General features: G+C 44.8%; 1 long non-coding RNA gene across 1 annotated transcript; it reads right to left on the minus strand.

The window, feature by feature from the left end:
• Window positions 1-3,463: 3,463 nt before the first annotated feature.
• On the minus strand, window positions 3,464-5,226 carry LOC106149351. Its single transcript, XR_001235490.1, has 2 exons — window positions 5,097-5,226; window positions 3,464-4,848 (listed from the first exon to the last, which is right to left on the minus strand). It is a non-coding gene; the product is annotated as an uncharacterized LOC106149351 (long non-coding RNA).
• Window positions 5,227-12,203: the final 6,977 nt, after the last annotated feature.

Below are 12,203 nucleotides of genomic sequence, written 5' to 3' on the forward strand. Positions count from 1 at the left end.
CCAACACCCGAGGTTAAGGAAGGAAAGAATTGTTTAGCTCACAGTTTGTAGAGGCTTGAGTGCATAATTAGCTGGCTTCAAGGCAAGGTGGCGCATGGTAGAGGGGCAATGGTCACAGCTGGAGCAAAGGGAGGAGCAAGCCTCTTTTCCTCCTTCATACTGTATGCAGGCTTCCTGCCCTAGGGCAGGTGTAGCACTCGCACCGACAATGAGCCAATCACAAACTCTAGATCCAGCTGCCTGGAAAAACCCATTTGTGCCTAAACACAAATCAAAACAGCAGGACAAACAAACAAACAAAAAACAACAAAAAAAAAAACAGCGGATAAGATGCTTGGGGGTTTGGAAGTAGAGGAGCTACGAGGGAAGGGAATGGCCAGGTGTGGTGGCACACACCTGTAATCCCAGCACTTGGGAGGCTGAGGCAGGAGGATTACCAATGTTCCAAAGCCAGCCTGGGATACACAGTGATACCCTGTCTCAGAAAAAAAAAAAAAAAAAAAAAGAGGGAAGGGAATGAAAAGGAGACAAGAGAGCCACAAAATGCTCTTGACAATTTATATTACAAATTCAAATGCACTTCTCAAAGTTAAAAGGACAGAAGGTGGAAAGGGTTGGAGATGTAGCTCAGTGTGAGCACTTGCCGAGACTGTGCGAGCCCTGAGCTCAGTTCCCAGAATGAGAGACAGAGAACTGCATCCAGGTGTTTGGTTCTGGAGGATGGGCTCCCACGCACAGCGCTAGTCCAGCCTTGCCCTCCCAGGCCAGCACCCTCTGTGATTTCTTCTGAACGGGACTGGCTTTAGGAGGACACGAAATTACTGTGCTCTGAGAGTGGGACTGCACAGTGCGCGTTGCATTGGTAAACTTCCTGGCGAGGGTTAGAGAAGGAAAACCTGACACTGGGAAGGGTAACAGCAGGACGATGACCGGTGAATGGCTGTTCCTCCAGGAAACTACCTCTTTCTCTGACTGCCCCAAAGTACCCCGAATCAAGGCCACTTACCAAATATGGTAAAAATCTGCACAGACCTGAGGTATGAGGGAAAAGAGAACCCAAAAGATTTAAAATTGCGAGATTACATAGAGGAAAGGTCACACCGTACCAAAAGGCCATGGCTCGCTGACCCTTGTGATAAGAGACAGGTTAACAAAAGAAAAGCACAATAAAATGATTTGATCCTGATTCTACATGACACGAGGGCTTCAGATTAAAGAGCCAAAGATCTGAGGTAAACTGTCCATTGTCACATTTAGGCTCAATAAAGCATGGAGATCCATGTAGAAATGTGACTGGACAAAAAGCCGTGCGCTAATGTGAGCAGACCGAGGTGGAAGCCGCGAGACCTGGCTGCTCAGATTCTCCTGGGCCCCGGTGCAGCATTCCTGTCTTGCAGGCACGGGGCAACCCCCTTCTGGAAGAGGACTTCTAGAATCCTCAGTCGAGGTAGGTCAGAGAATTTCTTTTTTGGCTAGAAATTACATACACCGAAAGGCAGGAAACTTCGAGTAATATTTTTAGGTTTTACGTCTGGCCCTGGGGAAAGTGTATTGTGGTTTCTATGATCTGCGTTGGGAAAGAGGAATTCTAGTTTCTATGGCTTGCCCTGCCTTGGGGAAGAGGCAAGGGGCAGGAGGTCAGAAGAAGGTCAAAGAGAAACTGCTTCTGAGGCTTCCCGTAAAGGGTACCATTTTTCTGAGACCCAACAATTACCCAATCCAACCACTTGCATATTTTCAGGCTTTTAAGTAATGAGTGAAGAAGACATTTAGAATCAGACAATTGAAAGAAGAGAAAAAAGTTCCAGACGATGGTAAAATTACTGAAGCTATAACAAATTCAAAATGGAGAACACACAAAAAACATGTCATTTAGGAATACTTGGATGTCTGTTGTCTTGAACATCTTTGAGATCAGCGAAACAGAGAGATTCAAGGAGACAGCAGGCTCCAAATCAACTCATCTCCATGAGCAGACTGATATTCAAAGAGGAATGGAGCAGAAGTCTTTGTTAATCATAATAAAGAATTTGCTGTATTCAAATGAAATAACAGCAAAGTGGAAGCATGCCAGGGCAAAAACAGTTTTCCAAGCAGGAATAAAGGGAACGCTAGGAAATTGCAGAGCCTTCATCTCAATGTCTGTAATTTGCAAAATAATGGAAACAATAGCAGGGTAAGTTTGCCAAACGCATTTACAAATGAGTATCACTCCCTTTCATCAAGCTAGAGATAACCAGCGAGGCTGGATGGAAGATGGGGGCTTATAAATCTCTTTTTCCTTGATGGGACCTAGGACACAGTTCACAGCTACATAGAACTACCTGACTTTACTGTCCAGATAACTTTACATAGAAGCTATTCTCTAATGTACCCATCATAGAAGAGAGTAAGATAAAAAGCAAAGCAAAGAAAGAAAGTACTAAATGTTGTCTCCGTTATCAACTGTACTCTACGCTCCTCTTCCCTCCTCTCCTCTCCTCTCCGCTTCCATTTCCTCCCCTTCCCTTCTCCCTCTCCCCTCCCCTCTCTACCCCTCCCCCTCCTTTTTCCTCCTAAAGCCAAAATATGGCATAAAACTAAAAAGGAATTTAAGAAATCACATAAACCACCCTCTTCAGATTGTATCAAAACCATCCGAGGTAAACGTATTCCTAAGGATGATCAGAGCAGGTCATTCCGTGCCCCAACTCCCACCTCAGTGGAGTACTTCACCACTCTTCCTGAACACATCCTTCCTGCTATAAGTTGGCGGGAATTTCATCCCACTTTCCATTGTCTAGTCCTTCCTGAACTCACCTAACACTAGAAAACTTGCATTCAGTCCCCAGCAGCGGGGCTGGGGATTTAGCTCAGCGGCAAAAGTGCCTGCCTGGCCAGTGCAAGGTCGTGAGTTCGGTTCCCGGTACCGGAGAAAAACCAAAAAGAAAAATAAATATAAAAATCAGTCCCCAGTGGCACAGCCCACAGATTACATGGTTCAGGCATACTATCTGCACTAGCCTTATATTAATTATCCCACTTGACTACTACGTCATCTTCAGGAGGAGCCTTGAGCTCCTAACAGTCTGATGATCTAGTACAAACTGTGTCCAACCTGGGTTTTGTAGTGTGGGAGTGAGCGAGACACTTGGCCCTCTGGGCTGCCGACAGGTGTCTCTGCAAGCGGATGATCCGCCCGTAGTTTCCAGTCACCAGGTAGTTCTCCTCGGTAAGCTTCATTCGATCAGCATCCATGGCAGGTATAAAACCAGTCTCCCTCTGCTGCTTTTTTCCATTCATGATTTTTCATCCTGGAAAATAGTCTTCTTTACATTTGAATAATTGAGACCATCAGGTTTTACTTTCCTAAGTTATCATTTCACAAACAAAGAAAAAACCCCTTTCTCTATTCCTTGCCATTCTGATAATTTGTATTGTGTAGGTAGGGTTCTCAAAAGGAACAGAATCAATAGAAAATGTATGTGTATAATTATGCAAAGGGATTTATTGGTAAGCTTCAGGAGCAGAGGTGGGAGAGTTCACCACGGCTGTCCACAGAATCGGAGGCATTTGCGTGCTGTAGAGCCGGAGGATCCGGTAGCTACTGAGCCCAGGAAGACCGAAGCTGCAGAACAAGCAGGATCAGGGACGCAGCTCTAGTCCAAGGCTGAAGGCCTGGAAGCCCACTGCAGAGTCACCGGTGCAAGTCTGCATTGGCAGCACTGTAGCACAGCTGAATTGTACCTTAGTCAACGATTCATCCAAGACTATGGCAAAGGCGTAACCTGTAAACTTGAGTGCTACGTTTGCAAATACATCGGCTCCCTGTGCCACCTGTACATACTATGCTGCATTTACATACTTTTTAAGAAAGGCTGTGGCCCTTTTTACTCTTCATACCTTAAAGAAAGAAAAGGGAAAAAGGAACTGGAGGCTTGGGGAGTAATGTCCAAAGGTGGCGGCAGCAGAGGATACACCTGCTGAAGGAGGCCGGAACTGAAGGAGGGCACACTGCCTTCTCCTTTCCCTCTGTATTCCACCCAGGCTATCATCCTACTGGTTGGTGCCAGCCACACTGGGATGGTTCTTTCCCTCTCGATTTGCTGGCCGACGTGTCAATTATCCACAGGCACACCCAGCATTGTGCTTTTCTAACCTGCTAGGAATTTCTCTCCTCAGCCAAGCTGACATATCACAATTAATCATCACAGGATTTCACATGGAGACGTGCTCCTCGTCTATGGAAAATTAATGCCTCCGAACCTGCTCTGAAACTTATCCTGTCTGCCTCTCGGCAGGCCTCTTGCTCTTCACCATCTTTTTCAACAAGTTCCTTCTTCTCAATCTACAATCATGTTCAAGGCTCTACCTTCTAAATCCCTCCCCGAAGCCCAGTGCCGCCTTCTAGCTACTCTTTTTTCTCTGCATATCTTCAGAGACAAGTGCTTGTTTTGTTTTGTTTTGTTCTGGAACTAGAGATTGCAAATAGGCTCTTCTTCACATGAGCAAGGAGTCTGCCATCCACTCCACGCGCAGCCGGAAGTTGCCTCTCTTGACGAATGATTTCCACTCAGCACTCCACTGCTTTACTCCCAGCAGTGCCCGGAAAGGAACACAGCAGAAGTTTCTAGCAACCTCCTGACTTCCACGTCCTTCTCTCGGCTGTCTTAGTCACTCCGCAGTAACTGATGCTTTGCCCACGTCTCACTTGCAGCTCTTCCCTCAGTTTTGAGGCCCCCCACCTTTGTCTTCTGGCTTGTCAGCCTCCGGTAACCCTTCTACATGAACCGTGCTGGCCAATGCTCCGTTCTGGCCGCTCCTTCTTTGCTCAGGAAATTTCACGCTCCGTTGGTTCAGACACCTAAACTGGAGAAGATTTCATAGCTACATTTCAGCTCTGCCTTCTTCTCCTGCTTGAGACACATGTGTTCACATTTCTTCTAAAAAACTGTTCAACTGCTCAGTTTACATGGTTCCTTCTTCCTCCCTCCCTCCCCACTGCCCCTCTTCCCGCTGTGCTCTCTCTTAACTGGTGAGGTCAGCATCACTCCATTCTCCTACAGCAGAAACCTGAGTTCATTCTGGATTTCTTGCCCCGACAGGGTGGATCTCACCTCACTGGTGCCTTGGATGCTCTCCCCTAAGCCTTTCTGTGTCCAGCCTCTGTGCTTCTGGGAGAGGGTAGAGGGCTGGCACTCAAGGCAGCCTCCGATCACAAGAGTCTCTCTCTTGCTGTCTCATAGCTTCCTGTTGCCTGTGTAACTCCGCCCAGGAGGTGCAAAGCCCTGCAAGGTCTCGTGTTGCTGCCCTGCCCCCTTCCCAGCGACTGGGCTCCACCTCCGTCACCTCGGCGATGCCACTGGGCTTCCTCCTCAGGTCTCTGTGCCCCACCCCCGCTGCCTAGAGAGCTGCAAAGCCCCGAGCAGACGCCACCTCTTCAGCAAAGACTTCTGTCACCATTCTGTCCCAGTGTGTGGGGAGGGATCACCACCTCTCTCTCCTGCCTGTGAATGTTTCACATACTTAATTGTCAGCCTATGGTGTACTGTTAGTATTTGTTGCTATGTCCGTCTTCCTTTCGGGACTCGGAACTCCTCGGGAGTACAGGCCAGGCATTTATCTTTGTGTTCTCTGGAAAGGTGCTTACAATATGGCAAATGAATTGAGTTAAACTGAACTGACAACAAACGTCCCACAAAGTGCTCAAGGATGTAGAGGACTGTTGCTTTACTTCCCCGCCTTCTCCACAGTAGAGGGGTAATTTGCTGTCCGGGTCCACTTGCGTTTCTCCTGCACCGTCACAGCGCCGCATCCACAGGAGGCACGCAAGCAAATGTTTGCCAGACGGGTAATGGTTCTGTCTTAACATAATAGGAGCCCGGCCCCCACAGGGTCATTCTCAAACTCTGTGTGTTTGGTCACTGCGTTGGACAGTAGGTAATTATATACTAGTAAAAAATAAAAATAAATTAAAAAACAAGTGTAGGAAATCTGGCTGGCCACCCTCTTCTCTGAGAACTCTTGCAGTAAAAGCAGATCCACATAGGACATGATTTCCCTCCTCTTCAAGTTTTGGGCCTTCTGCACGGAGTTTAAAGGGCTCAGGTGTGGCTGGACGGAGCACACCGACTTCCAGCTGTCTCCTGTGGATCTTGGTTTTTTGGGTTTTTTATTTTTTGTCTTTGTACCAGGATTCGAACTTGGGACCTTGTGCTTGCCAGGCAGGCGCTTGTGCCACTGAGCTATATCCCCGGCCCTCCTGTGGATCTTTGAACTGGAAGTTTGATAAGGCCCAGGCCAGGGAGCAGAGAGAGCAAAGGGTAATGTCAAGCGTGGGAAAAAGACAGAGAGAACAGGAAGGGATGGGAGAGAGGAGAGGGGGAAGAGAGAAGGAGGGAATGAGAGAGAAGGAGAGGTGGAGGCCGAGAAGGGAGAGGGAAAGGGTAGAGGAGAAGAGAGGAAGAGACGGCGCCCTAGGGCCCGTTTCCAGAATTTCTGAGCCTCAGCCTTGTTTCAGACTTCGGCTTTCATGAGCCTTGTGCCCCCCTGAAAAATTCCCTCTGTCTTCTTTGGATCTTATCAATAAAGCAGCCAGAGTGATTTCAGAACAAAAACAAAACAAAACAAAATGCCTCTCAAATATAATCAAGCCATAATGGCGGCCTTTTGCTCGCTCCAACCTGCCATGTTCCCTTCGGCTCTGGGCCCACAGGTGGAGGGCGACTGGGGGTAGTGGTCTGTCAGGCAACTGCCGGGGGCCAGATGCCAAACAAGCTAAATGAGGGGGTCCCTGTCAGAAGTGGGAATAAGGCAGTTGCATCACAAAGGAGGACCGGGGCCTGGGGGGGCGAGGGCCTGGAGGAGTTGAGAGGGGTCCCTTTGGAATAGGGCACAGCCTACAAGGTGACAGCATTCCTCAATTGTAGAGCCCAGGGGACTGATTTTCTTTTTTTTTTCATCTTTTTGAGACAGAGTCTTGCTATGCAATTCAGGCTGGCCTTGAGCTCACTTTGTAGTCCAGGCTGGTCTCAAACTTGCAACGATCCTCCTGTCTCAGCCTCCCAAGTGCTGGGATTACAGGCATGCGCCACCACGCCCAGCTGATTTTCTGCACCTATTACTGCAGGCCTGGCCTCCTGGCTTTGTGGGACTTGGAGGTTAATTAATTTTAAAAGCCCTCTTAAGGGAAAAAATACAAAACTGTTTTAAAAAAAAGAGTATACATTTAGAGTGAAAGAAGAAATCACAATAAATTATAAATAATAAAAATCTGAAAACCCAAATCCAGACTGACATAATTTTGTTGTAACTATTACTAATTAACTGTCTGACACACTTCTACAATATCTTTTCCCTACATCTTTTCTCTGTATCATTTTTCTTTTTTATCACAAGCAAGTTAATACAACAAACTTTACCATGTCAGGTGAAAAGTTCAGTGGGTTTTTAAGCGTGTCTCCTATGCTCTGCAACCATTACTACTACACAACTGCGAAACATCTCCATCATTACCTCAAAGAGCCTGTCTCGGGCAGCTGTCAGTTCCGGCCTCTCCTTTGTTGATTTGCCTGTTCCAGACATTTCGTGTGAACGGTATTACGTGATGTGTGGCCATTTATATCTGGTTCCTTTCATGTAAGATAAAGTTTTCAAGGTTCACTCATGTTGCAGATTATAACAGTACTGCATTCCTTTTTCAAAAAATCCTACTGAGGGGGAATTCACAGAACATAAAATCACCCATTCCAAGTGAACGATTCTGAGGCATTCAGTACATTCTCAACATCATGCAATCAGCACCTTTGTCACCTTTCAGAATATTTTTATTATTCCGGAAGGAAACCCAGTACTCACTGCACAGTTAATCCCGATTTCCCTCCCGCCAGCACCAGGTAACCGCCCACCTACTCTACATGGGTTTGCTTATTCCGGATCATCCACATGAATAGAATTGTACAGGACGTGACTTTCTATGTCACGCTTCCCTCACTTGGTGTAATGTTTTTGACATTACGCTCACTTTGTTAATGTTCACCCATGTCGTGGTGAATAATATTTCATTGTGTAGATAGGCATACCACACTTTGTTTATTCGTTCATCTGGTGATCACCATTGGGAGATTGCCTGCCTTTTGACTACTATAAAGAGGGCTATTCTATATACACTGATCTTTTTGAGTATCTGATTTCAAATACTGTAACAGAGAAATTGCTGGGTCATAAGGTAATATCTCTGTGTTTTACTTTTTTTTTGAAGGTGTGCCAAACTGGTTCAAGCAGCAGAATCATTATACAATCCTATCCAAATGTATAAGAGCTCCAATTTCTCCATAACTCATCCACCCTTGTTGTTTTGCTTATTTTTTCATTGTAGTCACCCTCCTAGGTGTGAAACCATATCTCATTATCATTTTATCTTACATCTAATAACTAATGATGCTGAGGATATCTCTACCTTTTATGCATTTGCATATATTTTTGGAAAAATATCCAAATCTCTTGCCCATTTTTAAATTGGAATATCTTTTTGTTGTTGAGTTGTAAGGATGTGTTATATATGGTAGGTATTAGACTCTTACCAAATATATGATTTGTACATATTTTTGCCCATTTTTGGAGTTTTCTTTTTAATTTCTTGACAGTATACCCTGGCTTATCAGTTCTTCTATTTTCTTTTACTTCTATTTTTCTTTGACTTCAATTATATTAGTTTTGTTTCAATGTTTTGAGTTCTATTTTTAGATATATGAGCATATATGATTCATATTTCTTTTTGATGGGCTGATTCTTTTATTACTATATAATGTCCTTCTTTGTCTCGAGTGATACTTTTTGCAGCTAAGTCCATTTTGCTCACTGTTAAAATAACTTCAGCTCTCTTTTGCTTGCCATTTGTGGAGTGTTTCTCATTCTTTTACCTTTGATCTATTTGTATCTTTGAATCTCTTACAGACAGCATCTAACTGGATCATGTTTTTAAAACATTTGCCAATTTTGCCTGTTAACTGATGAGGTTAATCATTTAAGTGTAAGGTAACTACTGATTTTTCAAAGAGAGACTTCTGGTCAGGTGTGGTGGTACCTGCTCTAATGCCTGTGCTGGGCTTTACTCCCCTGTACTTGGGACCCTAAGGCAGGAAGTTTGAGGCTGGCCTTGGCAATTTGGGAAGACTTTATCTCAAAATAAAACAAGAGGTGGGGTGTGGCTCAGTGGTACCACAATGCCTAGGATGTTTGCGGGCCTGGGTTCAACTGCTATTTGTTTTCTATATGTCTTACATCCTCTTATTACTTATTTCCTCCATAACTTCCTTTTTTTATGTCAAATAGATATTTTCTGATATGCCAATTAAATTCCCTTGTCACCCTCTTTACCATATTTTTAGTTATTTTCCCTGTGGTTGCTCTGTTCATTATAATTAACCTCATAATAATTCACCTCATATCAGTATCAATTTCATATTAATACATCAAGTCATTGCTTTTGCAGTTTTGTTTCCCACTCCTCTGCGCTATGAAGTTTTTGTTATAAATCATATCTTTATACCTTGTGTCTGTCACCATAGATTTGTAAATGCTGTTTTATACATTTGTCCTTAAATCATAAAGAAAAGGAGTTACAAACAAAAATATATATTCACACTATCTCATATAATTACTACTACCAAAAATCTTTTATGATTTCTAATTATTATCTACTGTCCTTTTATTTCATTTCAACCTGAAGGACTTGCTATAGCATTTGTTGGAGGATGGATTTATTAAAAAATAAACTCAACTTTTATTAATTTCTCTTCATTTTTGAAGGATACTCTAGCTAGGTAAAGAATTCTTGGCTGACATTTTTTCTCTAAGTATTTTCAGTATGTCATGGCACTGTCACTGGCCTCTGCCATTTCTCATGAGAAGTCACCTGTTAATCTTACTGGGGTTTATTGAGGAACTGAGTTGGTGGTGGTTACTAATATTAACATTGTGATGAGAAATATTAGCAGGTATTGGAAAAATGCGTCAATGCCAGAGCCACGAGGTCAGCCAGAGGTGAGAGCTTACGGCCTTACCAGCCCACCGCTAAGCATCTATGTCATCTCAGCTTCTCAAAGCTTTCATGGACATCTCCCTCAGCCTGGCCTGTCAAAGATTTTGGTTTGTTCCAACTGTTATCTACCACTTCAGGCGGCAACAACCAAAATATTAGCCTGCAACTGCTTTTGACAAAAGCTTCCCTCCTTCCTAGTAGCTTTAAATTGGGCCAGTTCCCAGCCAAGCAAAATGAAGATAAGCCTCTGAACAGCTCTTCCATGGAGCTACCGCATATATTTTATAAAAAAAATAATTATAATTCTTTTTAAGTGAGGTCCATTCTATCCCACTGGTACCAAGAATGCATTTTCTCTGAGCTGGGATGTGGGTTTAGTTAAAACGCCACAAAGTTTATGGTTGTTACAGAGAGTCAGAGTTCTCCTTGAATAAACACTGGTGGCTGCAAGTCTTTAGTTAATCTCCAGACTTGCAAAGAATTGATTCTGATAGTTTTGGTCGGTCTTTACTGACCAAATGATAGGGTCCCTTACTCTATCACTTTCACTGATATCATTATCCTTCACGCGTTTTGATTACTTCCTGATATGACAGTGCTTTTGTAATACAATTTTCTATTGAAAAAGTAGGAAGATAATCCAGTTTTCCTTTAGCATGTTTTTTAAAACTTGCTTTAACATAGTTCATGTTCCTCTCCTCTCCTCTCTCCACTGATGAGCAGTGCCATATTTATTACGTCTTCCAGCTTCCTGCTCAGGCAAATCTTATTGATGGAGCAAACCCTCCAAGAACTCCAAGTCTCTGATCATAGTTGACACGGTACTTGCACCTAGAACCCAGCTGATAGCTAGACTCAGCCAGGCTCTTATATTCCCACACCATCCTCCTAACCTCGCTGGGCTGGTCCTGAAGTTAGAGGGAAAAGCACCTGGAAGCGCGGGTTCTAGTGCACTCTGTGCAGAGTGCAGGACAGCGCCAGTTCCGGGTCCTTCTCCAGGGATCACAGATCAGCACAAAGGCCCCCTGACAGTTGCCATGCGAAGCCAGGTGGGTACGAAGGTCGGGCTGGCAGTCTGCCAACCCCACCCACAGCCCTGGGATCACCAGCAGGGCACTGAAAAAAATAGATACAAAATGAACAGACAAACAATCCAAATGTTCACCAGTTGGTGACTGAATGAACGAAATGTGTAATATCCATACCATGGAATAGAATTTAGCAATTAAAAGTAGAGTTTCAACATAGGCTATAACACGGGCAAGCCCTGAAAACACTGTTATGTTAAAGAATCCAGTCACAGACACCATGTATTCCATTTATTTGAAATGTCCGGAAATCTATAGAAATAGAACATAGATTTGTGGTTACCCGGGTCTTGGGGTCTGGGGCAGGAATGAGGGAAACATAGTGGTCTCAGGGTTTGGGGGATAATAAAAATATACTAAAATTAGTTTATGGTGACGTGTTAGTTAGTTTTTCACCACTGTGACAAAATACCCGAGAACAACAGTTTGAAGGAGGAGACAGTTACTGTGGCTCATGGTTCCCTAGGCTCCAGTCCCCGGTCACTGGTACCATCACCTTGGGCTGCTGTGGCCGTGAGACAAAGCCTCGCTTCGTGGTGCAGAGTGTGCCGTGGAGAAAAGTGCTCACCTCATGGTGGCCCAGAAGCAGAGAGAAAAGAGGGTGCGCCACCCTGCAGGGCCACTCCCTCTGTGAGCCACTTCTTCCTGACAGCTCACTTCCCGATGTTCCCACCCCATCCTAACAGCACCCCCAGCTGGGAATCAAACCCCCTTCAACACATGAGCCTTTGGGGGGTCTTCCACACCCAACTATGATGGGTGGTGATTGTGCAGCCCTGAATATGCAACCCCAACACTGAACTGTACAGCTTAAGTGGACATGTTTTGTTATTTGTATCATATTGCAATAGAGCAGTTAAAATCGGGAACATTCAGAGATAATCCAGGTCAGGCCTATGGCAGGACCCCAGCCTCAAACATGTGCCAGAGCAGTTGTTGTTTCTGGTTCTTTTTGGAAGACGGTGCTCAGCCTGGGGAGGGGCCCTGCGAATTACGGGCCCTGCAGCTTCAGCCACACTGGCTCCCTGGAAATCTGCCTTCGTATGTGCTGTTCCCTTCTCTCCTCTCCTCTCCTCTCCTCTCCTCTCCTCTCC

Source organism: Chinchilla lanigera, unplaced genomic scaffold (genome assembly GCF_000276665.1).
Source record: "Chinchilla lanigera isolate Chin_1 unplaced genomic scaffold, ChiLan1.0 scaffold00043, whole genome shotgun sequence".
Classification (NCBI taxonomy): domain Eukaryota; kingdom Metazoa; phylum Chordata; class Mammalia; order Rodentia; family Chinchillidae; genus Chinchilla; species Chinchilla lanigera.